Source organism: Ornithodoros turicata, chromosome 1 (genome assembly GCF_037126465.1).
Source record: "Ornithodoros turicata isolate Travis chromosome 1, ASM3712646v1, whole genome shotgun sequence".
NCBI lineage: Eukaryota > Metazoa > Arthropoda > Arachnida > Ixodida > Argasidae > Ornithodoros > Ornithodoros turicata.
Window position 1 is genome coordinate 186565363 of NC_088201.1, and position 13911 is coordinate 186579273.

The window sequence follows — 13911 nt, forward strand, 5'->3', positions numbered from 1 at the left end:
ACACATTCTACAACACTGATCATAAATAGCAATACCTGTTCAAATTGTGATTAAACTCTTACCGCTGTGTGGTAGTCACCACTTCTCCTGAATGTGAATCGATAAATTTTAGCAATTAATCCACAATCAAATATCTTGTATAGTATGTGTGAGTATATGCACAACTTTTTAATCTATATCTTAGAAAAATGCAAGAAATAGCGTGCAGTTTTGGCTTTGAAAATTTAAAAAAGAAAATGATCTTTAACGATGAGTTTGCGTTTTACAATGTTATGAGCTAAAGACTTATAAATTAAAGTATGGCCTTTCCAATTGTAGTGCCCAGATGTCATGACACTAAAATAATGTGATAGGTTTTCTGTATGGTTACGGGAAATCTCGAGTATAGTTTGTGAATTGGATCTAGGTTTATGTGTGACCTGCGCTGATCTGGTTATTATAATTAATATAACATATCTTCCATTGTGTTTATGCATAACGCTCATCTTCATTGTACATTGGTTAAACACTTCGGATGGCTGTTGTGTGATCCGCTTCTCCCAAAATCTGATTGCCACTTGGAAATTATTTCATATACGTTTGTGTGCCGTGTTACGAAGACTACGTGATTAGAAACGTAGACTTGACCTGTACGTCGTGCTCGTAAAATTTTTCGTTTGCATTGTGGCATCTGATAATAGATTCGCTTTTCACGAAGGCTTCGTATTATCTCCCAGGCAGTGAACCCCATTGCGATTGTAAAAGTTGTCGCGAACGACCCGCCGCAATCAGTTATCTTGCCTTATTTCCCGTTTTGCCATATCTTGGCCCCCACGGCAAGCCTTGGACGGCTCCTTTTTCCTACTCAAACAATGGACAACTGTGTTGACAAAAATATTTATTTATTTGTTCCGCACTCCAATCGGGTTGCTTGTCAAAGACATCGTTTCTTCTTTTACTAAGTCTGGGATAGTGCAACTGATTGAGAAATATACATGCACTATGGAATTTAATTCATTCGTGAAATATGATAAGTTTTCACATGGGATTAGTGATCCTTTTTTGTAATCATAGACCGATGTATCATATCTCTAAATTTCAATGACCGATCCTTCTCCGGCAATTCTATCCTTCGGGTGTTGAATTTGTACAGAGCGTAGTCGAGTAAAACCTATTTGGTGGTCAGGTCTCATTCCATACGAGAATTCTTACACAAATTGTGGAATATTTCGTTTCCTTAGCGATCATTGTTCTCAGTCTAGCCATGCTAAATGTAAAGTGTTTTTCATTGTGATGCGAAGAATTCATTTTAATGATGACAAAGATTACAATTATTGTTTTACTTATACACTTGTTTATTTCGATAAATTACAATTCTATTTCAAACTCTGAAGTTTTCGTTTGTTGTCTACATTGATGAATTCCGAAGACATTAAATAGTTTATTCTGATTATTGGGCGCTTGAATCCAGCGTTGATTAATGCAGGCGCTATGTTGTCGCCGTGTTTGTATTGCTTCAACAACTTGCACTTTGTCGCGATGAATTTGCAGAGTCTCTTATTGATGCTTCCTTTCTTTGTATGAAGGTTCTTGAATGGCGTACAAGAGAGTATTAGATGAAAATCGTCCGGTGGTCCACCGCAATTGATATGTTTGTTGAGTTTCAACAGGGGATAATACATCAAACCTTGCACGACAATATTGAACTTCTGTTGATTCGACATCGTTGCAGAGACTGGTAGAAGAAAATAATTGCGTTGCCGTGGTAGTGGAATATATCACATGATAAGATTTTATGTACTTTCCATCTCAGATACGTGTAATTTCAACAAATCCGTAATGAATCGTGCGATATAGACCGCTTGTATATGATAATTTGATCCGACTGCTTTCTTGATGTACGCAATGCCCATTGCAATGATTACAATTACATCTGGTCTAGTGTATTTCAATTCTTCGTTGGCAAACCTCAAAAACTCCGCCATCAATCCCAATGGCCCTTCAGACGTTGATGTGCAGATATTTTTATAAGTATTGTAGATTCGGCATATAAATTCTTGCACCTTCAGTTCTGTAGTTTGTACCATATCTCCGAATACGACCATGTCTAGGACGTATTGAAATGCAGCGATAATGAAATCGTTTCGCGGCTCCTCCTTTTCGAAGCAGTTTTTTATCACATCTTCCCATGACTTATGGTATCGAGTACAAAATCTGTCCATCTTTTCAAAGTAGAGCAATTGTCTCTTCTGTTTTCAAGTGCACGTCTACACTTAACTAAAAGCATATCTATGTTTATTTTATTGATTAAAATTTTATTATCTGATTTAGAATGCTATAATCTCCACCTGTCGTGAGAATTATTGTTTTGATTTTGTTTCAAGTATTCACTCGACTGATATTCTATGAGTTGTGAACTTACCGCTCGAGATAATTATTGTCTTGTATATGTTTCAATTGTTCACTCGATTGACATAAGTAAGTACCTCTAAGATGGGAATGCCTCATAACTCTAAGTTGCATTTCATATTTGATATTTCTGTGTCGTTCATTAGAAATTTCTGTTGCAAAATATTACAAAAATTGACGTAATTAAATTTGTTTCTCGTTTTTTGATTGAGTGTCGTTGCTACCAATTAATAATTTGGACTTTCTCTACATTTTCAATAACAATATCGCATCTCTACAAACTTAGCCGACTTGACAACCACTTTGACGAAAGATTTCCATTTCAGGGAAAGGATGCGAAAAGATATTGACCCCAGCGAGTGATATCGACATCTTGCGCTGCACAATAAACTATATCGCCTTTGAACTATCTTATCTGACCTCTAGAGCGCCCCGTTTGCTGGACAAAGTAATATAACCCCTGACCCTTTGAGTGATAAAGCATGCGCTGTGCTATGGTCACATAGATATAGACATAAAGTCTCCTGGCTTTGAGGAAAAGAGTGAAAAGCACTGATCATAAATCGCGATACCTGTTCAAATTGTGATTAAACTCTTACCGCTGTGTGGTAGTCACCACTTCTCCTGAATGTGAATCGATAAATTTTAACAATTAATCCACAATCAAATATCTTGTATAGTATGTGTGAGTATATGCACAACTTTTTAATCTATATCTTAGAAAAATGCAAGAAATAGCGTGCAGTTTTGGCTTTGAAAATTTAAAGAAGAAAATTACCTTTAGTGTGGAAATTGCGTGTTACAACGTTATGAGCTAAAGACTTATAAAATTAAAGTATGGCCTGTTCATTTTTAACATGTCTATTTTCTGATGAGTTTGATTTTTTCTTCTGATTTTCCTCTTGTGTTCGTGTCGTTCTTTGTTGGCTAGGAGTGTGCTATGTGGTGAAGTGGAATATCTTCTTTGTAGCGGTATAGATTTTATTTCGTCTTGTGTTCGTGTCCCATAGTCTTCCAGTGTCTCTGCTGTTCACAGTTAATTACATACAACTATCAGAACTTCCCGCTATTGCACTGATGGTTCTCACGTATATGAATATTAGACGTTTTATAATACAATTTGTAATTTTGATTGTAATAGTATTGATTAAGAATATTTTAAATGCGCTATCAATTCTGATTCATTGAAAACTTCCACTAATAAAAATATTGTGTTTGATTTGTGATACCTATTCAATGCTAATGTATCATACCTGTAATATTCTTTGTTACGTGTATTGTGTTCCTTCTATTTCAGATTTTTGGCTAAGTTTTTCCCATTCACGCAGAGTCATAACATAATTCCTAATGACTTTAATAAATATATTTTCACTTGTACTTTTGTGTATGGCTATCCTTTGCATGTAAACTGCACACCTGTTGTAGCTGGAAAAATTACGATTCAAGTCGACTCAGGCTGAAAAATGACGAAAGTCGACGGCCCAGGCTGAAAAATGACGAAAGTCGGCATACCAGACTGAAAAATGACGAAAGTCGGCGGCCCAGGCTGAATGGTAAACGCACACGCAGCCCTCCGGCCACGCGACGCCCAAGTAGGAAAATTGTGAAGGAAGTCAGCCCAGGGTGAATGGTAAGCACGCACGCAGCCCTCTGGTCACGCTCCGCCCACCACAGCAGCCCTCCACCCGAGCACCGCCCACCTGTTACGGGAAGGAAATCGACCCAAGTAGGAAAATTGTGAAAGAAGTCAGCCCAGGTTGAATGGTAAGAGCACACGCAGCCCTCCGGTCACGCGACGCCCAAGTAGGAAAATTGAGAAAGAAGTCAGCCTAGGGTGAATGGTAAGCGCGCAGCCCTCCGGTCACGCTCCGCCCACCACAGCAGCCCTCCACCCGAGCACCGCCCTGTTACAGGTGGTGGAGGTTTTTTCGGCTGGGTTTTTCTTCTTCACCTGATTGGCATCACAATTCCCAGCACTATTAGCTTTAATAAATATATCTCAACTTGAATGGCATTAATAAATATATTTTCACTTGTACTTTTTGTGTATGGCCCTTCTTTGCATGTATCTGCATGTAAACCGCTCACCTGCTGTATCGGAAAAATATGTGAAGTCGGCCAAAGAAGTCTGCCCAGGCTGAAAAATATGCTACGATAAGCGCGCACGCAGCCCTCCCCCGCCGATAAGCGCGCGGACAACCCTCCCCACACGCGCCGCGCAGGGAAAAATACGCGCAGGGCTCAGGGGGTCTATGTTTCTAAGTGGACCTGACGACGACTCCCAACCTATCTTTACTACTTACACCCCAGTAGCCGCGCGAATGAGTGGCCTCTGTCGTGATGTAAAGCCCACAAGCTAGCGCATGTAAATTTCATTCCTTTATTTTCTCATTTCTTTGGTATGTATGAGCGGCCGCTGCGGAGGTGTAATGCCTCGCAAGCCAGTGCATGAGTGGTCAGTCAGTGGCCCTGTTATCTTTAATGGCAGCCTGGTGTTATTGATGAAACACAGAATTCATGCTGTCACTCGACGTACCGTGCTTGAGTTACTGTATCTCTCCATGTCCAACACTGCTGCCGACGTTGTAGCGACCGTGTGCAAGGCCATGGGATCCGTTTAATCTTTTCCAGGTGACTGGGTATTTCAGGACCAACAGGAGCTGCTTGGGGGATATGCCCCTAGTTTAAGAGATCCGCGGGGTTTGCGTCTGTGGACAAAGACTGCAAATGTTCTTTGCCTACATTCAGACGTATTTAGGCACATCAGTTTCAAATGAAGGTGGCCCCTCTGATCCAGTACAACATAATCACTGAATCAGTCGAGAAGTAATCCTTTGTCTTCAAGTTTGTTTGCATGTACTTCCATGGACGGGAACATAGAAGAGCCCTCCCCCGAGCCCAAACGGGCTAGTGTCATTTCTTTCGTGGGGGCGATTCTAGCATGTACTGTCATAATTTGCTTATGTCGCTCCGTTGCAACACATAAATAGACAGCTATTCCAAAAGCCATGGGGATAGCGTCCGAAAAGGGATGTAACTTTGCATTATTATGCAAGGCTTGCCTACACCATAGTACAATTGAACTATTACTGCCTGCAGTAGCGTCAACTCTCGGTACCACGCTCGACAAGCATCGTTAAGATCTTGTCTTTAAGATCCGCGGCTAACAGGGCGTCCCATTCGAGTTCTCTTTTCCATATCGACTGAAGCAGCAGTAGCAGAAGTCTTCCTGTTATTGTGAAGGACAATACGAATCCCTGGGGATTATAAATTTGTACCACAATATGCAAGACCTGTTGTTTCGTGATCCTTTAAAGGGAGAGGCAGGACATCGATTTCTCGATTCCAACGCGTACTGGGAACCTTTGTAACTGCCCAGAGTTAAAAAATGTCGGTATTAAGGTTAGGACGCTCCAAGTTGTCATTCAGAGATGTGGCGGAATCTTTAGTTGAAGCAGCGTCGAAGACTATTCTTATTTTCGTTGTCACCCTTTCTTCCTTGATTACAGCATGACGTGGCATATAATACACATGTCCTTCAGGTGCATTTTCGTTAATTTCCGCTGTCAACCTTTTCCACCACACCTGGGCAAATGTTCCTGAATGGCGCTATCATATCGGTGCAGTGCTTATGGAGTTTGCGTCCTTCTTGTCACCTAGGATAGACGACGCTCCGCAGTATATTTGTTGGTGGTCATTGATGATTGGGGCTTCGCACGGCAATGCAACTACGTATCTATTGTCGAACCGGATTGAACTTTCGAAAGCTTCACTGACAGGGTGTTGAACTTGACCGTCTGTCTTGTCCTTGTTGCAGGGGATACTGATGCTATCGAGACTCCAAATGCGGTCCATCAGGGTGTTTACCTCCTGATAATGCACTGAGCCTACGTGCAGCACGATGATATTGTTACAAGGGCCAGCTGAGATAAAGGACAGACAATGTGCTACACTAAAACACTGGGGGCTACTGTGTTGTTTCAAAATATATATTTATTGTACTTTCAGCAGAGGGAGTGTTGTGAAAAATAAATAAGATGGAGTGGATGTTGTGTCAAGCATGTCTTGTGCAAACTGAACATTGTGTGTGAACATTCATTCTGTAATGGAGAAAAAATTGAAATTAACTTGAACCTTACAATTACAGATGCCAAAGAGGACTCACTGAAGTGAAAACATAGCATACCACATTAAAGATCCCTTGCTATTTCTGCCCTGTCAAAACTTTGCTGTGCATTGCAACCTGGCAATCTTTCGACTTATCCCCTTATTGCATAGAGAGGTTCAAGTATTCATGTTCGGTAGAATGAACAAGTTTTCATGGCGATATAGGAAAAACGTGCGTGGGAGGAAGAGTGTAATGTTGCTTTCATAATACTCCAGAACGTTCAAAAGAGGTTAACTGAGTAACATTTTGCCATATAATCACCAACTATTTAAAAATAATATCAAATAAAGTGCTCAGGACTTCCAAGCACCAGAACTAAATTAAAATGCCTGTATTTAGTGCCAGCACAGTCTGTTACTGTACACTGAGACTTGCTAATCAAAGGCACACACGGCACATTGAGTCTTGCAGATTTCTACAGGCACATGTGTCATGGAAGTAGAAATATAATTTCTAGCACATCAGGTGGTCTACAAATTAGTCCGCAGGGTGTGACCACTTTGGTGTTAGGCATTAACCATGGGCATTGACATTACCAGGGTTTTTTCCAAGTGGAGCAAGAGTGCAACCCCCCGAACACCCCTTTTTCTGGAGACGGACACTGGGCTTTCAGAGGTTCCTATCATGGCATCTGAGAATAAACATTACAACCTATGACTAAAGAGTGCACCATTTTTACATGCGATCTTGGAGTTCCAGTGGGACCATGGCCCTCCTCTCAGTACGCCCATGACTATGGGGTGCCACTTCCTTCCCGAGTAGATTGTAGTTTGCTGACGTGATGGTCGCCAGAAAATATTTCGGGAGGGCAGTTTCTATGGGGACTTTACACTGCGGGAGGAGGATCCCACTCCGTTTCCCTCTCCCAAATGCACTACCAAGGGCATGATTTGAGGGGGGTCATCCCCTAAACCATCCCCTAGACGACAGTATAGGCGCGTACCACAGCAACAACCATTTGCCATTGTATATATGTATTGAGGGAGAGTACTGTGTTACAGAGCTTGAAGAACAGTAATTGGATCATTTGGGAAATATGTGTACGACGTAACGTAAGAGCATGCACTGGTAGAATGATTGCAGAAGGATATGTTTGAATAGTCATTTGTGTCATGCATTTGTACATGTGATCTTGTTTGACACTGCTTTTGTCTTCTTCAAAGTAAAAAGGACACTGCCTGACACTGTCGTATCTTTGCGGATCCAAGCTCTTGCAAATGCTCATTAAGCGACAAGATCCTTTCAGACGCAAGAATAACAGAACACTTAAATTATCTTAGCAAATGTATGGAACACAGCTGAGATGTGGTTGCACCACCTGCGGTAATAACGGTAGCCACAAGCGAGTAGCGCAATTATGAAAACAAATCGAATTTGGGGCTTCTACTGCGTGCGTCTTGTGTAGCCGTTGAGTTCATGTATACTTAGGTGCAGCCAAGCAATACTGAATTCTTCCACCGTACTTGTGCAACGGCTTATGTCAAACACACACGCCAAAGAACACGGAACGGAACGCCGCACGGAACGAGGGCTGACCACAAAGCTTCCACTGTACTAGGAGATCACACTTTTCACTATTCATCTCTCGCTTTCTTTGCTCCTTGCACCTTCCCTTCACTTCGGTTCCCATTGCAGTGTGTAAACAAGTACTGGCAGCCATGCTGGTCGCGATGGAGCGATGGCAACCACAGGGGTGGCATCCAATGTATTGCTCCGTAGACGAAAGCGTGCTGGGCGAGCGCAATGCATCCTGGACAGGTCCTGGTCGCACGTCACAGCAAACGTCAAGGCACACGTGACCTTAAAGATGGCGGCGCCCGCGATCGGCGGCCAAACCGTTTGTAAACAATGCGGTTGTTGTTTCTGGACGACGTTTTGGATGTTTTTCGATCACGGTAATTATTTTTATCCGATAATCTCGCAATAAAACGCGCAGTTTTACACATAAAGCCTCGTATTGTTGACAACTTCCAAAGATGTGATGACGACCGCGCGTTAAGACTTACCGAGCCGATGCGATGTACTTAAACTAAGGTGAAATGGGCTACCATGTTGCGGAAGAAGCACCACATAGTTTACGCTGGCAAAATACGGTCATCTCTTGGTGTTATGACGGCGAAAATATGTCGGTAAGCGGCAAAACGACATGTAAACAAAGTCACATGACCTCAAAATGACGTTTTCTATGACGTGCGACCAGGACAAGATGGCAGTTTTGCCAAAAGCACCCGCTTGAGGGTAGTTACAACAATGGCGGGTTTGTGTCACCCCTGTGATGGCAACTCTCCATCCGTTTCTGGCCGCCGCAGGTTTTCATGCTGCCGTGGTGCCAACCAATAGGCGTGCGCGCATTCTCCTATGCGTAAACTAGCCTACGTTACGGAATTTCGCGGCCGGGCGCCATGGCGGTGGGCGGTGGTGTGCGGGTCTCAGACGGCAGGGGGGCAGAGTTAAGAAGATGGGGTGGAGGCGGATGGCGGAGAAAGGGGGGCTCAAACGCCCGAACTTTTATTTTTCTTTGAAATTAATGGTATTTGATTATAGGTAGGGTTTTCAAGATGCTCTGAATTTTATAAAATACCCGTGTCTGGATTACTGGGTGAGCACTTACTGGTTTTCCATCAGCTGTAGGTTTCCGACGTTTGGAATTACTACCATATTAATATTTTCTTTGTACGATCTTTTGCAATGTTAGAAGAATCACGCAAAAGCAACCTTGTAAAGCGCTGTTGAAGGGCCTGGGCGGCAGATCCATTGTTTGAGCCTGCTTTTTGCTAAAGGCAAAATTTTCGCAAAAGCAACGTTGTATATTCGATGTCTGTCCTTCTCTGACTTTCCATTACAGTTATCGACGCTGTTTTCACGTATGACAACCTACTATTAATTTGTGTGCGACAAATCCACGTTATATTCACGGAAAAGATTTCACATGTTGAATTGACTACGTAAAATCAGCGCGGAATCAATGTTCGCATTTTGCGTTCTACATTGTTCAGCAATATTCAACGTTAATTCTGCATTCTACCAACAATGACTGTTGACTGGGCAGGTGCGTATCCGACTCACACCGCACGCAGCACCTCTTGACACCATTGTAGAAACATTCTACGTGTTTTCTACGCACCGTGATAAAGTTCGGAAAGGCGTGATCCTTGTGCATCTCTATGAGCACAACTCTCACACCATTTTCGCAGTCGGAGTGCTCGCCGCTGAGCATCTCCCTTTTCAACTTCACAACTTTTCCATAGCCTCCCAGAACGGCTTCCAAGTCCGTGTCTGGGTAGTCTATTTGGTAGCGTTGGATCGTGACCCTCTTGACCTTCTGGTCAAGTGGGTCAAACAAGTCCATGTCCTTTCCTCCCAGAACGATTTTCGCCGCATGCTTCAACATTCGCGCGCCTACGAGGTCGTGGGCGATGACTTCGTAAAAGCCGCCTTTCATGTTGGTGCCAACCGTAACATGGCCGGGAGCAACTTTCTTTGCCGCGGCTAGCACCGAGCGTGAAGTTGAATTTCAGTCGTCTGCAAGACAAGAATGCAACAGCAGCCTTGGAGCCCCAGACTTCGTATCCCCTTTTACGGGAGCGTGTCTTCTGATTACACCGACTGCTTTTGAAAAACGTCGGTTTCCCTTCGAGTCGCAGCTTAGTTTTACACTCTTACTAACTTCAAAGTATTTTTTTTTTCCTGAGTGACGTACATTCATGTGCTTTGTTGCTTCTTGAAAAGTGTGTCAAGAAACAACAAAAACTTTCTGGTGTTGGCACATTTTTTTTTGTTTTTTGTTCAGCAACAGGAAAAGTATTGTGTAGGGTCTAGAGTTTTAGGCATTTAACTAAAAATGCCTACATATGAGATTTTCGGGGTTGCTTGCTCTTTTATCGAGTATGTAATTGTATCGAGTATCGAGTATGTAATGAATTGTAGCCTTTTTAAACATTTTTAGATGCGATAACGACCTTTCTTTTTAGAGGTGCAAGGGTGAGTGCGCCTTTCAGGCTCATGCTGAGTGCTGCATTTTGCTTTTCGTTTCTGCGTGTTTGCATCGTTTATTTATTTTTTTCGTTACGTTTCCTTAAGTATTTTGGTTTGCTAGAAGGGGTTCATGTACATTTGATAAGAATATTTGGCCTCTCTTGGCCTTTCGAGAGCTCCGAGGGCGGAAAGTTAAAAGCAGCACTCAGTATCACAAGGTCCTAGGCTGCATCAGCATGCGTATACAAGCAGTCAAAGCATGTACGGTACCGTAGCCACTTTTTCCTGGGTGGAGCATTCATAACGTTCGTGGTATGGCACACACTGTACATCACAGAAGATTGACAGGCTTATTTTTGTATGTTATTGCCCATTTTGCTGTTCCTGAGGGCCCCATTGCCTGCCTAATTCCATTGTTTGTAGTGCCTAATTTACCGAGCCCTAGTCATGTGTAACGATAACACAAGACACTTTTGGGAATTCATAAATTTTTCTGTAAATGGTCTGTCATTTAACTGAAGTCTTTTACACCATATGCGGAGAAAACAAAGAACAAAATAGTACATACTTCAAGAATTGTATCAGCCCGTCCTGGAGCTGCAGCTGCAGGACACATTCTATTTTTCTTCCAGGTGCCTGTCCATGAAAAAGCGGTTGCACCATTTGCGAAAACTGAGGGAGCTCATACCGTGGACATTCCCACATCTACAGGGAAAGGCAGATATCAGCATGTGACAACTATTTATTTACTGACAGCTGAAGTTTTGACATAGTTCAAGGAATTGATTGTGCTAGCGATACAGCTCAATAAAATACGGAAAAAGGAAAACAGCAGGGCAGTACACATATATGACTCTTATTGGCCTTGAGGAAAGTCAACACCGAATTCAAATCAAGGTACATAGTGTAAACACCTAGGTATGCAGATGATACTCTGGTGCTGCCGGTATGTGTAACAAGGCCATGGTAAAGCAAGTCATCAGATGATATGACTAACTCATGCTCTGTTGGCTGCAGGATGAAGGCATTAATTTTTGGGCGGAACTCCCTTTTCACCATCACCTTTGTCCGCATATACTTCTTACAGTCTTTGGACATTACTTCCACCAATCTAAGAAACTGTGCAGTTTCAGTTGACGAAGCTGCCATTACTACATCACCAGCATTGACAGCAACAATGTTGATAATGGCAGAAGTGCTGCACATTACATCAGTACCCAAAAACTGTGATGGTATTCTAGCTGAAGTGAGTTTGTTTATACAGTGCGGGGCATACCTGAGTATTCATCTTGTTTCACGCAGTAGCTAAGCCGTGGTGATCCATCTCCATCCCAAAGACTCAATGATGTGTGCACATGGTAGAGTTAACCTACAGTGTACGGCACGTTCTTGAAATTGAAGTACTTTTTTGATTTGAGCAGAGCATTTCTAGTCTCACAATGCATAGTCGAATGGTGTTTTATGGGACCAAATTTTTTCACCTGATCCACCAAGTGCACCAGCATCTTTGGAATGAAACAAGATGCACCGTAACATTCAATGTACATCTGATTGTGGTGTGCCACTACAGATTCAAGATCACACAAGCAGTCGATGCTCATCACAGGAGATGAGCATAGCTGCTCTATCTGAGCAAGTAGGACAAGACTTGACAGGTTACTGTTCTGAGGCACAAATTCATCCAAGATAAATGGGAGGTGGAGAATCAGTACAGCTGACGCACCAGCAGGAGTAACTAACAACAGATCTGCATCAAGGGACCGTGGATAATCACTGCTGCTTATGTTGGTATGGAACTGAAATTCACGCAAACACTTGTTTAGCCGGCACATGTCCGTCACGGGATTAAGAGTATAGGGAAGGCTTCTTTCATGAAATTTCGTAAATAAGTTCTTCAAGAGTGATCATGAAATGCGGGAATTTCATTTTCCCGGACGGCTCGTGACGGCGTCATTGTCATCTTCAGCTGCCCACTCGTCAGTATGTGTAAATGACGCAAGCGTGGTATTCAACGCCGGTGCACCACGTTGTAATTGTCCGTCTTCTACTCTCCACTGCCGCAGCATGTTCAAAGACGACCTATATCCCATTTTACAATCCTAAATTAGCCGTTTATCGTCCTTCCACCTTTAGCGGCGCACTTTGCGACATCCCTGTCGCAAAGAAGGCGCTTTGTGAGAGTCAAATCGTACCTCTCGGCAGCTTGCTTATGTAACACTTGTCCGCTCTGTCTTAGATTATGCATCGGTAGTATGGTTTTCTCGTAGCTAACAGCACAATACAGGGCATAGAAAAAGTTCAGCGAAGGGCTGTTCGTTTCATGTTTAACCAGTTTACTCGTAAATTTTCTCCGACTGAACTCTTAGCTGCCGCAGGTCTTCCCTCCCTCGAAGTGAAAAGCAAAATTCAGCGGTTAAAGTTACTTTGGAGTATCTGCTATGACCAAACCTGCATCCAGGCGGATGAATATGTACGTTTTTATCAGCGGGGCAGTTCACGTCTGTAGCGCGCAATATAGGTTCCGCACTAACTGTCTGAAGAACTCGTTTTTTCCTTTGACCATAGATGTTTGCAACCACTTACCCGCGGATGTTGTTGCATGTGACACCCTGCCATCTGTCGTTGAGGCTGTCACTAGCCTGTTTTTTTTTTTTTTTTCATTTTCAGGTACACAGCAACTCATAAAACACACTATTTTTTAGCAACTACCTTTATATAATATAGGGTGTTCCTTCTACTCTTATGTATTGTATGTATGTATGTTGTATGTATATGTATTTCTTCTTTCTTTCCTTTTGTTCAAGATGTTCTAACGATTTGTGTGTGGGGAATGGCCCTCCTTCTACGGCACTATGCCAGAAGTATCACAAATAAATAAATAGTCGCATAAATGCTCCCGTAGTTCTGCACAGGTGGTAAAAAATATCCTCCTAACAGAGAAGAACAGTTCTAGTGCCGGTAGACGTGTCTTACCAAAAAATGAGAAACATTCAGCTTAATATATGGTATACACATTTCTCTGTGTGTAAGAAAACACCAATATGGCAGCAGTCACGGGCTAAACCTATGTATGCTCCGTTACTTTCTCAAATACCTCGTCAAATTGAAACAGCTGAAAGGGCGTTGTGTTTGAGTGCTTCCCGCTCCTTTCTTCGATAACTTGCCAATTAGCAAAAGCTTAAACTTTTGTTAGGCGTACACGCTAAAGACAAAACTCGATGACACGTCGAAAGCAGCTGTAAAGAACGTGACCTAATTAAAATTTTATTTCCTGCGTTCATCTGTATCATGGAGCTGAGTTGTTCAAGTGGCCTCTCGTTAGCACAGCCAGGTTGCCTAATTAGACACCTTAGTTGTGGAACTTTGATTTTGCGCTCACA